This window comes from Eublepharis macularius, chromosome 4 (assembly GCF_028583425.1).
Source record: "Eublepharis macularius isolate TG4126 chromosome 4, MPM_Emac_v1.0, whole genome shotgun sequence".
NCBI lineage: Eukaryota > Metazoa > Chordata > Lepidosauria > Squamata > Eublepharidae > Eublepharis > Eublepharis macularius.
Window position 1 is genome coordinate 39840899 of NC_072793.1, and position 20340 is coordinate 39861238.

Below are 20340 nucleotides of genomic sequence, written 5' to 3' on the forward strand. Positions count from 1 at the left end.
ATATAGAGATAGGAGGTGATGCATGGTGCTTACTCTTCTCCTGCAAACTTACTTATCTGCCAGTTAGCCAGCCAGTACCAGCTCATCTTGCTCAACTGCTTGGCCAGAAATGGCTGGCTCAGTGGGTGAACAAGCAAGTGGGTGCAAGTTGTGCAATGCAGTGCCCCCTCTCTCTCTCGCCTTGACTCAGGACAGCTGCACAGCAGTCAGGAAGGGTCCTCAGCCTCTGTCCCTTGCCTCTGTGGCAGTGGCTTCAGGGGCAGTAGTGTAGCTGCAAAGTGGTCAAGGAAGCCTCCCCAGTGAAGCCCTCCCAAAATGGGACCCAGGACCGATACCGCAGTTGCCTTATTGCTAAGACTGTCAGTGATTGTGAGCCAGCTGCTCCCAGTCCTTACTGAGCCAAAGCTTGATGTGGTGTCAAATCAGCACAGGAATTTCAGCTCAACATCTTCATGCTTGAATCTCACTTTGAAACTTTTTTTTTTTTGCTAAAGCATGGCAGCTTTTAAGTCTATTTTTGTATGTCCAGAAATGTTGAAATTTGAAAAAAAAAAAGTGAAACACACTCTCTATTTCAATGTTAACCTTTAATAAAGACTTGCGTATTCATGAAATTTCCAGTTAGTTACATATTTTCTATCTAATATTTCTGGACAGGTATTTTCTTTTGTCAGAGACAAGAACCCAGGTGGCAACATGTTTCTTATGAGATGTGTATGTTCACTTTATACAATGTGAGAAATTCCAAGCTAAAAATAAAAGATGTCTTCTGTGGTGGAACAATATGGAATTAAACTTCTTTCAATGGAGTATCATTCAGACAGAGTCTGTACCGTGACAGAGGGAAACTGAGTGATGTCAGATGACAGAGCACTGACATTCTACCTCTTGCCAACCAGCTCCAGGGTACATGATCACTCATATGGATCATTGGCATTATTATGAATTCATCAACAATTGCTGCAGGGAAAAAGTAACGTCCTGTTTCTTGACAAAGAACTTTGGCTGGGTTTTTCTATGACTTCCCTCCAGCAGATAAAATCTGAACCAGTTTCTCTTGTTCTCCCAAATAGCCAGACACCATCTAATGACACCAGTGGCAAAGCACATGTTTTGCCTGAAGAAAGTCCTAGATTCATTTCCTGATATTTCCTACCCAAAAGATATCAGGCAGCTGGTGCTGGGAAACACATTGCTGTTTCTGAAATCGTTATCCTGGAGTAGCTTTGCCAGCTGCTTGTTTATGGTGGGCAAAACAAGCAATTTATGCCTCTTCTCACCAATCACCAGCTGATCTATGGGTGGAGGCAGCTGGGGAAATGGGTGCATGGACGATTCTATTCACAGCCCATGATGTCACTTCTAGAGCAACGTGGAGGCAACAGTTGCGCCAGGGCTGATTCAGTGTTTTGGACTGTTAAAGAATCAGCCGTAGCACACCACCACCACCACCATCATTATCATCAGCAAAACAACAACAACATTTGATTTATATACCACCCTTCAGGACAACTTAACATCCATTCAGAGCAGTTTACTAAGTATGCTATTATTATTCCCACAACAATCACCCTGTGAGGTGCGTGGGGCTGAGAGAGTTCCTAGAAGCTGTGACTGACCCAAGGTCACCAGCTGGCTTCAAGCAGAGCAGTGGGGAATCAAACCAGGTTCTCCAGATTAGAGTCCCGCCGCTCTTAACCACTACACCAAACAGGCTCCATTGCTTCTGAGTCACACCAAAAGTGTAGTCATTGGCCAGGAATGCAATCATGCATGCACACCAGTAAGTTCCTGCCATCCCTACCTCCCACCTCCCACTGGTTCCTGGGGACAGCTGGCAACCCAACCCTGGAGAGGTGCTGCCAGTCATGGTAGACAATTCTTAGCCAGATAGACCAAAGGCAGCTTCATGTGCTCAGGATACTACTTCAATGGCTCCTGTTCAGCTACCAAAAGATCAGTAGTAAGCCCATTCAAAATGCCTCGCAGTCCTACCACTGCAGTTCTAAGCCAAAACATTTAGGCTTCATTTGTTCCTTGAGCCCTACATATCTGGGTTGGTATTCATTGAGCCATGAAGTACTTTAAGACAGGGCTCATTTTGAGGGGGAACGCACAGGAACACAGTTCCAGTAGTTCCCCCAAAAGGACATGTCAGGTGGCCCTGCCCAACTGACTCTCGGCCATTTTGGGCCTGTTTCGGCCTGGATTGGGGCCAAAACAGCCTGGATTGGGCCTCTGACGGGTGATGGATCACTCTCCCGCTCAGCAGCGGCCTGATCCTGGCCATTTTGGGGCCCTTTTTGGCCATTTTCAGCCCCTTAGTGTTTTGGGGGGGGGTCCTATATATGAAGCTTGGGTGGCAAAAAGAAACCCTACATATGAAGCTTGGACTAGACTACCATAGTGTTATGCATATGCTGTGAGTTGTCAGAAGTGGTTGCATTTTCAGGGTTTCTTCTTTAGCAACTGTTTCTCAATACTGTGAAAATAAAGAGTCTTACAGAACACCTGTCAGCTTCAGGCATAGGAAGAAAACACTGATGGAAACATTTGACCTCGGGTAAAAAAATATTGGGGGGGGGGCTCTTTAAAGCTTTCAAACAATGTCAGCTTGTCACTTCTCACAGACTTTCTAATTCTTTCCAGCTGTAAATCAATCATCCCATTAACTCTTCTCTCATGGTCTCCCACCAAGTTATCTGGGGACTGGCTGGCTGATCCTGGCTGAACCATTTTTGGCAGAGCCCAGAGAATAACGTACCCCTTGTACATGGGCTGTGATGTCATGGGCTCTTACTTATGGCTTTCAGCAAGGCCCCTTCACAAAGGAACCCCTTCTTTGCCTGCTGCAATTATCCTACTATTAAAGTGTATTACGTTAGATTCCTATATTTTAAGAATGATATCACCGCTTGCTTTAATGTCCAGTCGGTGGGCCAATTTGCACTCACTTCCTTTGACACTGTGTTTGCTGACTGGATCCTTGGCTGATGTGGCTTAAGGATAAAGCAGCTATTGAAAAGCAGATGGAGGGGGAGAGCGCAGCTATAGCTGAGCTCATAGATGAACCTGGCCAAACATTGTGTGTGTTAATAATGTTAGAGCTCACACAACTTCTCGACAACACAGTCACTTACTAATAATTTTCTCTTCAACTTATCTCCGGGTCTTGCCCCCTTTTTTGTTTTCTATGACCTGTTCTCTCACTTTTCACAAAGATAATTTGTTCATGTACAACCTTTGTATCTTGTTCTTCCTCATGGCAGTGTACATGGGAAAAGATATTTCAGTTTATTATCACAGGAATCCAGTAAGATATGTTAAGCTGAAAAATAAAGATTTGCCTGAAGTTCAGAGACCTTCATACAGGGTTTTTTTTCTGGGAAAAGAGGTGGCGGAACTCTCAAGAGGGAAATGAAGAAGAAACACCCGGCTTCTTTGAAATCATATTATTTTCAAGCACTATTGCTGAGTATTTTCAAGAGGTGCCGGAACTCCCCCACGTTCCCCCTGAAAAAAAGCCCTGCCTTCATATATACTTCTCTTTGTGTCTCCAAACTTCTATGCACATGACACTGATTTTGTAGACGTGCCTCATCATTATTGTAGCAGCCAAAGCATAGTTTTTGGCATATAGTCACAAACTATATGCAAAATAATTTGCAGTGGGAACAAAGCTGGGTGAGGATGGGTAATGGGTTAGAGGCCTTGCTATATTTCATACCCATACTGACAGTGCTCAAGTAATAAAATAATAGTTCTTCTCATAGAGTATTTTCTGAATAATTGAAGTGCTTCCTATATATAAACAATCTTCATTATAAAGTATGTAATGTAGGTGTTATTAGCCTTAGGCTTATACTTAGGCTTATACTTATACTCAGCAGACAGGGAAGGCTAATACTGAGAGGCTGTGGTAAGATTGCCAACCTCTAAGTGGGCTCTGGCGATCTCCTGGAATTACAATGGATCCCCAGATGACAGAGATCAGTTCCCCTGGAGAAAATGGCTGCTTTGGAGGGTGGAATTATATATACCCCACTGAGGTCCTCCCTTCCCAAACCTGGAGTTGGAGGTTCCTCCCTCCAGGAATTTCCAAACCTGGAGTTGGCAACCCAAGATTGTAGGTTGCCTAAGATGAGATCATGGCAGAGGCAAGATCTAATACAGGTTATTTCTGGCTCATAGCACAGTTATTTAGGACTTGTGCTAAGCTAGCTGTCAACAAATCAACCTCTTATCTCCTATTCTATACCTCTTTTGTAAAGCAACATTTACAAGCTACTTAGTAAGAAGCAAAACATGTGGTATAGTGGTTAGAGTGTCAGATCAAGAACTGAAAGATCCAGGTTCAAGTCTCCATTTTGCCATGGAAGTACACTGGGTGACCTTGAGCCAGTCACTGTCTTTTAGTCTAACCTACCTCACAGCATTGTTGTGAAAATAAAATAGAGGAAGAAAGAAAATGTTTTCTCTTTGGGCTATCACTGTGGGAAAAGTGGGATGTAGGTGCCTAGAAAAATAAATATATCATTATTTCATCATCAACTGTTGGTGATCTGCATGTATGAAAAAAAATTGCTCAAACACCCCAGAAAGAACTTTCATATCACACCCCCAAATAGTTTTTCCATGGTGTCAATTCACACATTAAGCTGAGAGTCAAATGATGAGAATTAAAGTAGTCATATGTGTCAATTAGCTGTTAATTTGATTTCGGACAGTGTCCTAATCTGCTCATTGAAACAGAGAAATGCCTTTGCTTGCTAGGAGAATAAAAAAGGCGCATTTCCCCTAGCCTCTATATGGGACCTGAGAAGCACAGTCAAACCTTTTTATTCAGAATGAGAGAGAACTTGACAGGCCGCTTCTGTATGCTTTCATATTACTTGAAGTCACTCTAAGTGCAGTTCTACCCTGAAGGAAACTGACTAATGCCCAGGTGGCTCTCCCAGGTAAATATGACCCTACTTGACCTCTTATATTTTGCATTAATTTCCCATATTCTGCAGTACATTAACCACAACCTCTTTGGAATTTTTGACCTGAGGGATATTCAGCATCTAATATTACTTTTCCATGCTGCCTGTGAACTGTTCTGGTCAGATCCAGTGGAAAGACTTTTCATTAGTCACTTTCTACTATAAATGGTGACCTTAAGTCCTTTAAAATACCAGCAAATTGAGCCAAATTTGTTTTAATTGTGCAGGTACAAAAAGAAGCCACCATTCATCTAGATGCCTAATTGCCAAACTGAGTATCAAGTAGACATGACTTGTTAACAGCAATAATTTCCAAAGCATGATCTACAGAACAGAGATCAGAACAGATTTCTTAATCCAAATTACTGGACTACTTTCTAGTCCTAGACAGAAAGAGCCTTTCTGCCAAGCTCTTGAAAACAAAATTTATTAGCAAGCAAAACTTAGTGGTACATTCATGTCAATAATATGCAGCACAGTGTACTATTCTAAATATCTTCAAAAGGATACAGAAGAACTAAAGAACTGACAACAAGAAAGAGAGCCATTTTCAGCAAGGAAACAATTTCCTCTATACCATCTGTCTTAGTTTTTGATTTTGCAGTAGTTGAATCAAGGGGACTATGATGTAATGTTAACACTGGTAACTTGCAGTTAAGTAAAATGGATCAAACTAGGCTTAATCCTATGTATATTGCCTAGGCGGGGCTGTTCCAATTTTTTTTTTAAGTTTGAACAGAGTAAATGAGTTTTTAAATAACAAATGGGAATTTTAGAATGTCACAAAACGGGGTTGCTTGATAGCCCATGGTCTCAAGCATTGATCTTCCAGAAAACCCTTGGATTCCACATGGATGTGGAATCAAATATTCCTCATCTCAAAAATGATCAAGTTCTGGCATACCATTTGTGACTTTACCCTCACCCACAACCATTTGGAGGAAACCTTATATTACTGGACCTGAACCTTGCTCTTCTACTACACACCAACACTGCTACCCATCTGAAACATGTATCTCCACATAATCAACACTGTTGATTATGGGCCCCCACATGGCTCCAAGTATGGCAACATCGTTATGGCTGATTTAAAATAGTACTTCCTCAGCTTGTGTCCCCAACAGCTTCCTGTGCCTGAGATACACATAAAATAATTTAATCATCTGCTGCACTTAGCTACATGTTTCTTTCTACCATCCAGAACATACCAAACAATTCACTGTTTGGGGAGGGACTTCCAAAGTTTTGGTGATACGACCAAGAAACCCTCAGAGGGTGGGGACACATCCAAAGTAGGGCCTCTGAAGATGACCAGAATGGATGGGTGGGTTCATATGAGAGAAGGCAGTCCTTAAGGTATGCTAGCCCCAAGCCATATAGGGCTTTAAAGGTCAATGCAAGCACCTTGAAGTGAACCAAACTGAGACACAGTGTACATGGAATTAGACTGGAGTGATATGGTCCCTATGACGCACTTCAGTCAACCCTCTGGCTGTAGCATTCTGTACCATCTGTAGCTTCTGGACAATCTTCAAAGGCAACCCCACACAGAGTGCATTTTAGTAATCTAATCTAGATGTTACCAGGGTATGCATCACAGTGGCAAAATCTTTCCTGCCCAGGAAGGGCCAGAGCTGGCTCACCAGCTGAAATTGGTAAAAGGCACCCCTGAAACTGCTGCCACCTGTTTATCCAACAGGAGGTCAGGGTCTAGCAGCACCCCAAAGCTATGAACCTGCTCTTTTAACACTCACTGGCTGTTACCTATAGCTCTCAGCTCAAACCTCTGCAGCAAATCATCAATGATCTACAGTCTTTTCTGGAAGACAGTAGGGGAAGGAGGGCCTTTACTTATAGATTACTCCTAACTTGTAGCAAGTATTCAGCTACAACAGCGGACTATCCAACCAAGCTACAAACCTAGAAATTAGTCTCTGCAACAAATCCTGGTGCCAATTTTATCCCATATCTATTCAAGTAACACTATCATAGGCCCCAACAGCATGAGCCACTCTGTCAAAGACTCATTCACCCGCCTATCCTCTAATGCTGTAGCTCAGTGGTTAGGCTGTGCATCAGCACTCTGGTGGTTCAAATCTCACTACTGCCATGAGCTCAGTAGGTGGCCTTGGGTAAGCCCTCCTCTCAGACCCAGCTCCCCAGCTGTATTATGGGGATAATAATACACTGATGTTGTTCAATGCTCTGAGTGGAGCACTAATCTGTCTAGAAGAGTGGAATATAAATACAGTTATTATTACTACTACTACTGTTGTTGCTGTTCTTAAGTGATATCAAGTGCCAGCAATACCTTCTGTCTTTTACATTGGCCAAAATGGATTGTCTCTTCACAAGAAAACAAATGGACATTGTGACAGACAGTAGGGTATATTGCCCTGAAAAGTAACACAGCCACTCAGCTGTTTCATCCCTGAGCCTATGGAGTGTTGCTTCTGTATCCAGGCCATTTCCACACACGTTGAATAATGCACTTTCAATGCTCTTTAGCAATCCTTTGGAAGTGGATTTTTTGTTCCACACGTGGCCGTTTCCACATGCTGTTAAAGAGACGGTCTACTTACTGACCGCTGGCATTTTTTTTCACAGATTCCAGGTGCCTCCGATTTCAAAGCGGAAGCAGGCAGTTCATCTTGCGTCTGATCAGCATCCTTGACCCGGCACAGAAAAGAGTGGAAAATCCTGGTCTCAGAAAAGACGCTGATTAGACGCAAGACAAACTGCCTGCTTCCGCTTTGAAATCGGAGGCATCTGGAATCTGTGGGAAAAAACGCCAGCCTTCAGTAAGTAGACTGTCGCTTTAACAGCATGTGGAAACGGCCATGGAAAAGCAGTTCCAAATGTTCACTAAAGAGTATTGAAAGTGGATTATCCAACATGTGTGGAAGCAGCCCCAGTCACCTTTCAAAGGTGCGGGGGGGGAGGGAATGTTGAGAAGAAACATGGCAGCAATTGGTTGGTGTCTACCTCAGCAAAAGAGCAGGCAGAATCGAGGGTAGCTCTGCCTGGTAGTGTGGCAGAGGGGTTTAGCTCTACCTCTGGGAGAGGACAAAGTACCAAATTGTGAGGCCTGCCTCTGGTGATGAGCAGACCTGCATCATGGAAATTCAAATACAGATTTGGAGAGTGCTTCAGTGTGAGTCCTTCTTTATTCTTTGGAAAAGAGAGACACAGCACTGGGATCTCAGTTTAAACCAACACTAAGTCAGTAAGGAAGCATATGCAAAGATGATGATGGGTCACTCTTACCTATTAAGGCTGCTTGTTAGCTTGCAATGATTTACTTCATCTTCATACGTGCTTGTATATATACACAGTTCATGCTTATCTTTTCTGAGAGTTGTTAATTAATCTATGTCTGACACACACAAAACTGAGAACTTTTGGTACATCTTGTTTTTTAAGTGCTCTCTTACCTCAATACAATAAATTTCCTTCTTCCCTTGTTTCAGTTAGTGTACGGACTGCCCTGTTTACATGCAATGGATGTGAGGCAAAGAAATGGCTCCCTCAACTGGTACCATTTAGTATGACTCTTGGGAAAGGGCAGGCTGGTATGGGTGGAATCCAGTGTGTGAGAGGTGGTTAGGCCGTGAAAACCTGCTTGTAACTGCAAGCATTAAAAGGAATGTCAGTCAGCCAAAACTAGCTTAAGTCTAAGCGCCTCAGCCAGGCTTCTCCTGTGACTGGCTGGAGATCTGGGATGCTGTTCTGTTCTTTAAAAACCACCTGTACATAAATAAATCTTCCTTGTTGTTTTGTTGAACTTTCTGTTTCAGTGATCTCTGTACTCTTCAAGCGCAATACAAAAATTACTTCACAACAGGGAACCCACTACTATAAGAACATCTAGCAACTGAAAGGAAGGTTTACACTTCAAAACAAATCCAGTTCCCCAAATTATAGGAGGCTGTGTGAGTTCTCTTAATAGGAAGAAAAGCCCTGTCAGAGACACAAATTGATATGCTTTTCAGTTTCACAGAAACCTTTCAAAAACAAAATCCAACGGGAAGCTGCTGAATTGGAATTCATATGTAAATTCTGTCAAGCTGGGACTAAATAGGGACTATGAATGGTTATCTCATTATCAGAGGTAACTGATTTCCTTAACAGAAGCAAACTGATCTCCATATCAGAAGGAGCTGTTTGCATCTCCATACCAGAAGGAGCTGTTTGCATCTACTCCACCCTCCCCTCTCCTCCTCTATATCTGACCAGTTTCTTTTTGCCCTCCATGCATCTGACGAAGAGAACTGTGATTCTCGAAAGCTTATGCTACAATAAAATTGGTTAGTCTTAAAGGTGCTACTGGACTCTTTTTGATTTTGCTACTACAGACTAACACGGCTAACTCTTCTGGATCTATGACCTTGTTATTCAGTAATGGAGTTAAAGGTTGCCATATTTCAGCAAAAAGTTTCAGATGGAGACTTCGCAGTAAAAATGGTTAGTTGGAATACAGATTTGACACTATTGAACTTATTATCAATAAGAATTAGGAGTGATTGGCACATACATACCAGTGTTGTATAATGGTTAGAGCACTGGACTAGGATCTGGGACATCCAGAAACAACCCCCTAGCAGGAAAACTCCCAGCATTGGCCCTCTGTTCCTACCTTTGCTTCACAGGCTGGTGGGAGAAAATGAACAAGGCTTGCTGTCATGTGATGTCATGTCCAGCACAAAACCAGAAGTGATGTCATTGCTGGTGATGTCATTGCAGGCCACTGGTGAGCCTGTCCCCACCCCAAATTTCTCCCTAGTAAAATATTTCTTCTTGTGATACAGACACTTATTTTTTAAAACTCATAATTACAGCTTATACATTATGCTTTCGGAGGCACTATTCACATAAAATTACAACAGGCAGTATGTTTCATATTTACTTTTTTGTTTAATTACTATGGCCCTCTGACAACCCCATAAAGTACATAGTCTCTATCAACTGAACTCCACTTCTTAAGGAGTCTCAAATATTTTCTCCATTCTAACCTATTTCTACTACTCAAAGTTCCACATGTGTACTTTACACGCATGCCCATCTGCCTGGTTATATCATTGTTCCATGTGTGGATCTTCATAACATGCCTGTTTACTGTCATTGGAAAAATAAGGCTTTTTACAAAATTCCAACAGAATTAGATCTTTAAACTCCAGTCTTTGAACTCCAAATGATCGTGCCATGTTAGACATCCTTACGTTGATCCTGTGCCTGAGCTGGTCTGGTTTTCCATCAACTTGTAGATCTATTCCACCAGGTTTCCTGGTATAGTCCTAAGATGCAAAACCCAGCTTCTGATCATTTTGTTGGCTTCCAGGCCCACTGAATGAAATTTCAAAGGCCATATTCGTCTCTTACAGTGCGTCAAGTACTTCATTGATGATGAACATGTGTTTCACATTTTGCTATTTCTGTAGACTGTCAAAACATAACACCACTAGATAAAACTCAGTGTTCTGACCACAACAATACCCTTGGGTTAGCTTTTCACATATAGGCCAATTGGCCATGCTGTTACATTGATCTGTATTGCCGGGGGAGAGTACATGAAATATGCCACTCTTACTTCAGTTATGGGCCTTTCCATTTGCTGGATCATTGACCTGTACTGCCCATTTCCAACATATAGGAACTTGTGGCATTTAAACTTCTCCCATGCACTATATCATCAAAATAACTCCTGGAATAACAGTAAATGTCATACAGAATATTATGTATAACCATCACAATATCCATCAATATCCCTCTAGATTCCTCATGTCATTCATGGTTCTCCAACACCATTTCACCAAAAGCAGTTGTATGAAGACATTTCTTCTTAACCCACCTTAGATCTTTGTTACAGTTCTTCCTTATGTAACTTTATTTATTTATTTATTTTCCCTTTCTATTCTGCCCTCCCTGAACTGGCAGGCTCAGGGCGGATTACATTCTGTAAAACAGCACGCTAAAAAACCCTACATTTTACAGTTTTAAAACAACAATATAAAACAGTGCAATATAAATACTTTAAAAGGTACAAGAAAGCAGCGCAGGAGTACTCAGATTAATCGATCAGTCTGCCACCTAATCTGCCATATTAAAATTACTTGCGCAGTTGGCTAAAAAGTTTGATGGTGGATGCCTCTGCCAGGGAGGGCGTTGACTTCTATTTGGCCAGTAGGGGCCTAGCTCAGCCTCAACCATATGCCCAGCGGAATAACTCTGTCTTACAGACCTGGCGGAAGGATAACAGATCCTGCTGGGCCCTGGTCTCGTTGGACAGAGCGTTCCACCAGGTTGGAGCCAGGACCAAAAAGGCCTCTGGTAGAGGCTAAGCGGGCCTCTTTGTGGCCAGGGACCACCTGCTGTTTGTCACTTGATCGAAGCGTCCTCTGGGGCATATATGGGGAGAGCCAGTCACACAGATATGCTGGTCCCAGTCCACATAGGGCTTTATAGGTAAGTACCCAAACCTTGAATCTGATTCCACTGGCAGCCAATGCAGCTGGTGCAATACCGATGTTATATGTGCACTACTAGACACTCCGGTGATGACACGCACCACTGCATTTTGAAACAGCTGCAACCATCAGATCAGACTCAATGGAAGCCCTGTGTAGAGTACGTTACAGTAGTCTAGCCTAGAGGTGACTGTTGCCTGGATCATTGTCATTAAGTTGCAGGTCGAAAGATAAGGGGCAAGCTGCCTGGCCTGTCGAAGATGGAAAAAAGAAGACCTGGCAATCATTGTGAACTGAGCCTCCATTTTCAAGGAGGCATCTAGGATCACCCCCAGGCTCCTGACCCTTGGAACTGGCATGAGCAATGCCCCATCAAGGGCTGGGAGACGGAGCCCCAAATCCACGCACCTGTGGCTCAAGTATAGGCTCTCCGTCTTCATAGGGTTTCATTTCAGCCAACTTTGCTTCAACCATCCAGTCACAGCTTCAAAAGCATGCTGCAGGACATCCGGGGCTGAGCCAGGCCAGCTGTCCATCAGCAGATATAACTGGGTGTCATCAGCATACTGGTGACACCCAAGTCTGAAACTCCACACCAACTGGGTGAGGGGGCACATATAGATATTAAACAATAATGGGGAGAGTATCGCTCACTGTGGCACACAGGGCCAGCACACCCATTGAGGCCAGGCAGGTGGTGGCCACAGGGCGTGGGGTGCTGGAGGGAGCGCTGGAGGAGGCACGGGGGGCGGGAGCACACGCCACGGAGCTGCAGCCTCCTAGACCTCCTGCTCCACACCGCCGCCAGCACACGCCCCCGGCTAGGCGCAGCAGCTGCGGGCAGGCGTCTACAGTGGAGCAGGGCAACCGAGAGGGAGAGCTCGGAGGCCACCCGCACGCACGTCCCAGCCGCCCGCCACAGCAATTGGGCCAGTGGCGCGTGCGCACCCGTGATGACATCACATGACGTCATCACGCAGGCTGGTGCGTGTGTGCGCGCGCATGGGGGTGGCCAGCTGGCCGGCCGGCTGCGAGTGCCGACAACCCTGGCGCCGCTGCTGGTGGCACACCACATATCAATGGGTGGCAGGATGACAACTTCTCCACCAGCGCCACCCTCTGTCCCCAACCATGGAGAAAAGGCCCTCTTTCTTCAGGAAGGCTCTGGTCACAATCAATACTGTTTTTTCTCCACACAAGCAGAGGTTCAGGTGTTCTCTGCCATACCCAGGCCTTTTTATCTTAAGAACACCTTCCCGTGGGGGTTTGAATCCCACTACAAACACCATATGTGGTATTTGCTTCCTGTGTGTGACCTATATATTGCTCCCTCCCTGACTTCCTCAGCATTCCCAAAAGGTTTTGGCTGCCACCAAAGGCTTTCACCTTACATCTTTTCAGCTTAACTGGTATTATAAGAAGGCCTAGCTATAGATGGTCATGTGACAGAATGATCAACTCATGGGCGTGGCTGTGAAGTAAAAAAGGGGATCTTGTATTCCATATGAAAGAGGCATTTTGCTTAACCAAAAGTAGAATTTATTTCTAAGTACAAATGTGTAATGATTGCAGAGTATTGATAAGCATATTGGTTTCAGAATAGGTTTATAAGTTTGGTGGTTTCAAATTACGTATAGATTCTTAAAGGTATATTCACAGAGCCAGTTAGAAAAACTTATTTTCCACACAATCGCAGCTTAGGCTAGAAATAATAAACGGACTCAGTCAAAAAGATTTATTTCACACAGTTCTTCACACAAACTTACACACAGATTGACTGGACTCGACACTGTGACAAACTCTCTCCTGACTGACTGGACTTTCCTTCTCCTGCCATTCAGGCTGTGTTCATCCACAAAGTAGAACACTCAGATGTCCACACAAATTGACTGAACTAGACAGAACGAATACTTTCCCTCAGCACTCTAGGACTGCAGTTCACTCTGCCCACTAGATGACAGCTACCATCCAATCACAGCATGCTTCATTTATCCATCTATCCTCCCTCCTTTTCTCAGAGGCCTGCAATCAAACCCATAGTAACAAATATTCAAAGCTCCCGCATTAACCAGCAGAAGCAAAACACAAACTATTTATATGGCAAAACATTGCACCCATGTATGCAGAAGCCTTTGTGCTTCTCCAGCTTGACTTTCACCTTCAGAATTCTCTTCCTTTAACAAGTCAAAGAGTTTGCTCCTCGATATCAGCATTATTGTGGGACATTTTTAAGACTTCCATCTTCAGGTATGTCTGCTTATGATCTTTTATGGTGCTGAAAATTCTTGGTTGGACTTTCTGATCTCTGACCATCACTGTTCTCAGATTCCATACTTATACTATTTTTGAGGTTTTTTAGGGTTGCCAATCTCCAGGTGGTAGCTGGAGATCTCCTGGAATTACAACTGATCTCCAGGCAACAGAGACCAGTTCCCCTGGAGAAAATGGCTGCTCTGAAGCATGAACTCTATGGAATTATACCTCACTGGGGCCCCTCAAGAGCCGAAAGAGAGCCCTGCCCTGCCCCAAACCCCACCCTCTCCAGGCTCCCCCCACCCCAAATCTCCAGGAATTTCCCAACCTGAACCTAGCAACCCTACGTTTTTTCCACTTTGGCCATAGCTGAGAATCTTTCCTTACTTCCATCTCCTGGATTAACTGTCACATTTGGATAAACAGACGATGGCAGGTAAATCAGATCGTATCATTAGTGTTTGTTTATTCTTACAGTCTTACAGAAGGGCCCATAGCAAAAACTATTTTTAAAATAAAACCAATTATTTTAAAGGTGTGTCACCAATTAACTTCATAAAGCAATCAGTGTGTAACAGAGTTACTGTTCTATCTGAGCAAATTATTTTAGCCCTATTTGTATCTCTGGTATTAATGTATATGACTCTCTATGTCTCTCTTTTGGGAGCTTTTGTGACAGCCATTTCCACCAGGGCATTTTCACAACCCTGTGACAGAGTCACTGAAATCCTGGCAATGGAAAACATGCCAAATCAGGAACAAATACACATTTAACAGCATAGAACTGCTGCATTCTCCTCCCCTTTGAACAAAATAAATAAATAGATGATGCTATGGAATAATTGATCAAACACAAAAGTGCTTTTTAAATGATGTGATGTTATAAAAGGGTTCTACATCTGTAGGTTTGTCTGGCTCTATTTTTTCAATTATGTAATGTGCTATTAATAACTAAAAATAAGATAATTTATATGAATGTGCCCAGTTTTCTTTTTAAGTGTGTGTGTATTAGGGGGCAGAGACAGCAGAACTTCTCTGTAGGACTTATTCAGCTCTGCTTTGATTAAATCTGTGGTAAAACATCTACTGACTTCACTGCAGGTAGTTAATCCATGCAAACATTGACCCCCTTAATTAAAGGCCATACCTTCTTCCCCCACATATTCAAAACTCATGATTGGTTTAAACTACTGATTTGATCCAGCTCTAGTCACACACAACAACTGGATGGGAACTTGTATATCTACCCACAGATTCATCCATCCGCTTTATTTGGCCTCAGATGAGTACCTCAGCATACTCTATGTGGGGGTCTTTCACTGCCTTTTGAAATAATATTGTTCCAAACAAAACTGTGGTATGAGGTAACTTCTTATTGGACCAACAGACATTTGAAAAGGCAGGACTGGTTTCAGGTTCTGGAGGGGCCTGGGCAGAAAGTGCATAGGTTCCCCCTATGCCAAATACTAGGCTCTCCCTCTTGCCCTCCCACCCACATGCCTTTACCTGCCTGCGTGCTCTTCCTTTGCCCACTCACAATCTCTCTCCACCACCTGCAATCACAGCTGCCCCACTGATTGACCGCCCTTCCCCTGATGGTGCTAGGTGGTGTGTGCAGCTAGGAGGGCCGTGGCCATGGCCACCAGGAATGCTGATGCTTTGTGCAGCACCCACGTGCCCTTCTCTTGCAGTGCTAGGTAGCACGTGCACCTAGCAGCAGAGGCGACAAAGCACTCACAAGTAGACAGTGGAAGGGTGTGAGTGCAGTCCTCAGAGGAGATGTGTGAGTAGGGAGTCAGTAGCAGTGGGCCCCATCAGAAGCCATAGGCCTTGGCAACTGCCCCACCATGCCATGTGCTGACACTGGCCTTGTCTTCAGGCATAAACATTCAAAGTAAAAATAAATACTCCAATAAATAAATAATGGCATCCTATGTCTAGGGCCCAAGCATTATTTTTTCAGGCCCAATACAAACTTGTAAAACGCACCCCACCCCCCAACACACCGACCACCACAATCGTCCATCCTGTACATACAGTCTCATGAACCATGAAAACCGTTTCATTTATGAAATTACTATGACATATTTTACATTTCTGAAAAAAAAATCCCTCTTTTGCAATTTTTGTTTAATAACAACACCCAACCTGAAAGCCCTATAAGTTTGATTTGAAAACCCGGCAGAGGTTGGTGTCCTGTAGCTTCTTTTTGTTCCCTGTTTTAGACCTGCAAATCCTACCAGAAGAAGTTACAACACTTGCTCCCACTCTCTGACGGTGCTTTTCTTTCCCTTCTTGCCGAGTGTCCTTGCATCTCTCTTCCCTATGCAAAAAGAACTCTGTGACTGGGGCCGCTTCCACATGTTCCAATTTTGGGGGGTTTTCCCAAAAAAACTGCTGCATCTTCCCAATCCACGTTGAGAACTCACCTTTCACATGCATCTTCCTCATGTGTGTTATTTGGGGGGGGCAGTTGTCATGGGTGGGGGGAAAGGTCCCCAAGCAGAAAACGCATTCTTTATTTGCACCTTGTCACAAACGACATTGGCACATTCCCACTCAACTTTCCTTTTTTTTTTTTGAGTGCATTTGGGATTGTGCTCTACCATTGTCCTGTATTTCAGCTTCTGTAGAAACTGTGCTTGTGTAGTACTCTCTTCCCTACCATTGATTTCTCGCTCAAAGTTTTAAATGCAGTAGTGTTTAATAAATATGTGAACAGCAGAGTAGTGCAATCATGCGATTCCATATTTAAAATAAATTCAGAAATGGCATTCCATTCTCAATGTTGTTCCTGGACTGGTAGACCAATTGCTGAGTGATCCAATGTAGCAAGCACTGCAGTATGATTTCCTTTGTGTATATAGATATCGTAATAGCGCAAGGACCATTTAAAAAAGTAAAAATGGGGGGGGGGGGGAAGGGGAATTATATAATTGCGCATGTGAGCCAAACGCATGTGTGATGTTTAAAGAAGGGGTAATGGCGAGAGGAGGGATTGGAGATTTGTGGGAGGGCTCTTCTGAAGCACAAAAAAGCCTGCACATGCACTGAAATGGTAGGATAAATCACGTGGAAAACCTGCATCAAAAATAAACATGGACTAAAACAGGTCTCACAAAAACCACTTAAAAACCAGGATCAACATGACCCACTTGCACATGGGAAATGATGACGTGTGTAATTAGTGAGATAACCCACCAGAGTTCTATTGGCTGGCTGTCCCATTAAGGAAGCAGCCTGGTAGTTCTTGATACGATGAACCTAGGAGGCCCAGCAGTTCAGAACATTGTTTGAGACTGCTGCTGTAACACGCCTCTGATTAGGTTTGCCAGCTGCCCTTACCTCCAAAGTGGGGAATGAGCAGTTGTGTTGCAGGCAAAAGGAACCGAAGGAACGATGTCACTTCTGATTGAAAAATGGAAGGGATGGGTTCACAGTGGGGTCAACATTGCCCCCAAACTAGGGTTGCCAGGTCCCCTTACCCTCCTGGTGGGAAGGGGGAACTGATAATCATCATGTTGAAGAACTTTGCTCCTAGTGCCGACATGATGAGATCACTTTCGGAAGTGGCGTCATCACATTGGCTGCAGGAATTCTCCCCAAGTGAAGCATGAGAGCATTCCCACAACCAGCGTGATGATGTCACTCCTGGAAGTGATGTCATTGAGCTCGCTGGGAGTGCGCCCTCTGCAGCTTTACCCAGAAGGTGTTTTGCCTCCTGGGCCTATTCCTCACTCCTTTCCTCCCTGCCAGCCCAATGAGTGGTGGCAGGGGCAGAGGCAGGAGCAGGGGATCCCCGCCCCCAAAGGGGGACTGGCAGCCTTACCCCAAACATAGAATTTTCACTGTGTTGGGGACTGATTTGGCCACTCTGAGACCATGTAGTTTCTGGTTTTCAAACAGAAGTGCATCATCGTCGATGTGGGGATACATGGGACTGCCTTGCAGTGGCTGGTCTCTTTTCTTCACAGTTGGGGACCGAGGGTGGTGCTTGGGGAGCAGTTGTCACCGCAAGGCCCACTGGTATGCGATGTCCCTCAAAGGGCAATTCTCTCCCCGATGTTATTTAACATCTATATGTGCCTCCTTGCCCAGTTGGCCCAACTGATGGCTGTTTTGGCCCTAGACCTAAACTGGTTTAAGGTTTATAATTTGGAAATGCAGTTGGGGCTGCCAAATGGCGATGAGCCAAAAGGCAGCCCCCCCTGCCCCAATTTTGCAACCCATTTGCAGCCTGGGAGACTGTAGCTCTACTTTTTTGTGATTTTAGGTAAGGGGGGGAAAGAGCAGGGGTTGCATTTTCCATCACGGAAGAGCATCATTCTTTTCTGCACCCTATTTTAGGCGCATAACATTGTCACATATATATTTATTAACTTAATTAACCCTGCCTTTCTCCCTGGTTGGGACCCAAAGTGGCTTACATTGTTCTCTTATGCTCCATTTGATCCTCACAACAACCTGTGATGTAAGTTAGGCAGAAAGTTTCTGGCTCCAGGTCACCCAGTATGCTCCCATGATAGTATGGGTGTCAGGTCTCCCAATGGCTAAACTGGGGTGGGGGATAGCAGGTTAGTTACTGCTGCGCACACTCAAAGTACGTGCTCTTGTGCCCACCTGTCGTGCCAGAAAATGATGTCATTTTCCAGCACAACATGGAAAGTATGAGTCATGCCAGGGGAAAATTCACTAAAAATTGCTCCCAAACTTGTTGTTTGGGAAAATGACATCATTTTCTGGTGCGACAAGGAAACATATAAGTGCTTTGTACACCCGCCTCCCCCCAAAGTGCCTCTACCTCCCACTGGCCAGATCAGTGGTGGAGGGGCAGGGGGTAGGGGATCACCACCCCCAGCAGGGGGACGGCAACCCTCCATGACAGTGTGAGGATTTTCCAGATCCTAGTCCTGCATTCTAACTACTATACCACACTGGGTCTCAAAGAAAAAACCAAAGACAGTGACATCTTGAGCCCCCCTACCCATTTTTCAAAGAGCAAGGCTCTTTATTCCACCTCAGCTTTTCTCCTCTTTGGCTGTACATTTCTAACACATTTTTCCCCCTCGTCCTCCAGGAAGCTCAGAGGTGTACATTGGTTCAGTGGACTCCAATGTGGTACCCATGGGCACTATGGCACCCACCAGCACCTACTCTGGGGCCCGCCAAGTGTAAAGTCGGCAGTGCCCATTGGAACTTTTGCCAGCACGGCCTCTGATTGGCCATTGGAAATCTGATTGGCTATGCAGATTTTGTAAAAGTTGCTTCACAAACAGCTGCCAGCACAGCACAAGGATCTTCACTGTGTTATTTTGGATGTTCATTTTAAAAGGCATTCTGTTAAAAAGAACTTCTGCCTGAAATATTGACATTATTATTAAAGTATTATTATTAGAGCCCCATGGCGGAGAGTGGTAAGCTGCAGTACTGCAGCCCAAGCTCTGCTCACGACCTGAGTTTGATCTTGGCGGAAGCCAGGTTCAGGTAGTCGACTCAAGGTTGACTCAGCCCTTCATCCTTCCGAGGTCAGTTTCCTGGGGGTAAAGTGTAGATGACTGGGGAAGACAATGACAAACCACCCCATAACAAAAAAATCTGCCAAGAAAACATCTTGATGCGACGTCCCCCCATGGGTCAGTAATGACTCGGTGCTTGCACCTTTACCTTTTACTATTATAGTTATACATAACTCTACAGCCTGACATTCTGAAGTTAGCAATTCCTCCTGCTGCAAATGTTTAGTAATTATGCCCACCACCCTGTGTCGGAATTCCAAAAGTGCCCATAGGCTGGAAAAGGTTGGGGACCCTGGCTTTAGCTGTCTTGATATGCTCTAGGCCTGCCAGAAACTGCCAGGACCTACTGCAGGCTGATAAGACATCTCCAGCCTCCAGGCCTGTCCATGTCAGGGTTTTTTTAGTTTGACTAGCTGGTTACTATAGCTTCTTCTTGTTGTTGGAAAGCAAGACAAATTGAAATCTGTGTGACTTGTGTGCAAAGAAATTTACTTCACAAATCATTCGAGGCCCTGTGTAAACTCTCTTCTTCCTCTGCAAGTTCAAGTTCAATGCCTTCCTGGTGGGCAAGAGAAACAAGAATACGTTGTGTTATTTGTACAATGAAATATCCATCCAGCCGTTTGATACTATAGCAGATGAAACGATCCTTTTATCATCTGGTTGTGCAATATATATCCAGTGTGACTTTCTCCTCTGTGTATTAACTCTGGACTTTGGGATGCTCTATGGCCTTTGTCATTTTCTCTCCCAACACTAACCTAAATCAAACCCAGAAATCTGAGTGCTTTCATTTCCTGCCATTAAAATGTTTGGGAATCAAACTGCAAGGGGAAAAAAAACCTTAGCCTTGAGAATTCAAAATGTATAGAAAACTAGTAAAAGTGCACAGCCACTGATAAACTTTAAATTCTCAAAGCACACAGGACCTCAGTTCCTCATCTGTAGCTGTCCACACAAGATCATCCACAGCTTAATGAATTGCATGTGCAACTATCAATATTCTGAGAAATGTTCTCACTTAGGTATTTGGCATTCTTCATAAGGGTACTAGATTTCTACAGCCAAGCCTCTTTCTGCAAAGAGACTTAATATATCATTTTGTTCTAGCTGCTTTTTCCT